The sequence below is a fragment of the Vulpes lagopus genome, chromosome 2 (genome assembly GCF_018345385.1).
Source record: "Vulpes lagopus strain Blue_001 chromosome 2, ASM1834538v1, whole genome shotgun sequence".
NCBI classification, from domain to species: domain Eukaryota; kingdom Metazoa; phylum Chordata; class Mammalia; order Carnivora; family Canidae; genus Vulpes; species Vulpes lagopus.
This window is the reverse complement of record NC_054825.1, coordinates 157,170,308-157,171,020: the sequence shown is the minus strand read 5'-3', so window position 1 is coordinate 157,171,020 and position 713 is coordinate 157,170,308.

The following is a 713-nucleotide window of genomic DNA, read 5'->3' as shown; positions in this document are numbered from 1 at the left end:
CTGGGGGATAAACAGACCCAACCAGAGGAAAAGTATTTACAGCGAAATGAGGCCGGAAGTCCCGCCCCCTAGGATGGCGCCCGCCTAGAAACGCGGCATTGTGTTCCCTCATTGGCTCCTCGCTACGCCGTGCCCAGGCTCTTCCCGGTAGTGTGGTTTCCAGAGCTCAGGCAGCCTCCCGTAGGGGGTCCTCCACCCAGGAGTACTGGAGCGGAGGTCACTTGGCATCCTGGGGCCTTTGGAAAGTGCTGCTCCTACCCAGAGGCACTGTCATCACTTCCCGTTAAGGGCAGAGAAAGGGGCGGCCTGGGTGGCTCAGCGGTTTAGTCTCTCTAGCCCAGGGCCTGATCCTGGAGAACTAGGGTCGAATCCCAGGTCAGCCTCCCTGCAGGGAGCCTGCTTTTTCCACTGCCGGTGTCTCAGCGCCCCCGTCCCCCCGCCCCGTGTTTCTCATTAATAAGTAAATAAAAACTTTAAAAATAAATAAAGGCGGAGAGAGGTCATAATTTTAGACTCCAGGAAGTTCAGTCAGCTTCCAAGACACTATTATTTTAGGTGCTCTCAAATCCTTTTACTTAGGTAAATTACATGTCATTTCGTACAGCACTCCAGATATATAATGAATGTACATAGTTGAAAGATGTTGCTCATCAATGCTTGTATCCCGAAACGTTAGTCAGTTTTGGAATTGGTTAGGATGAATACAAAATTCC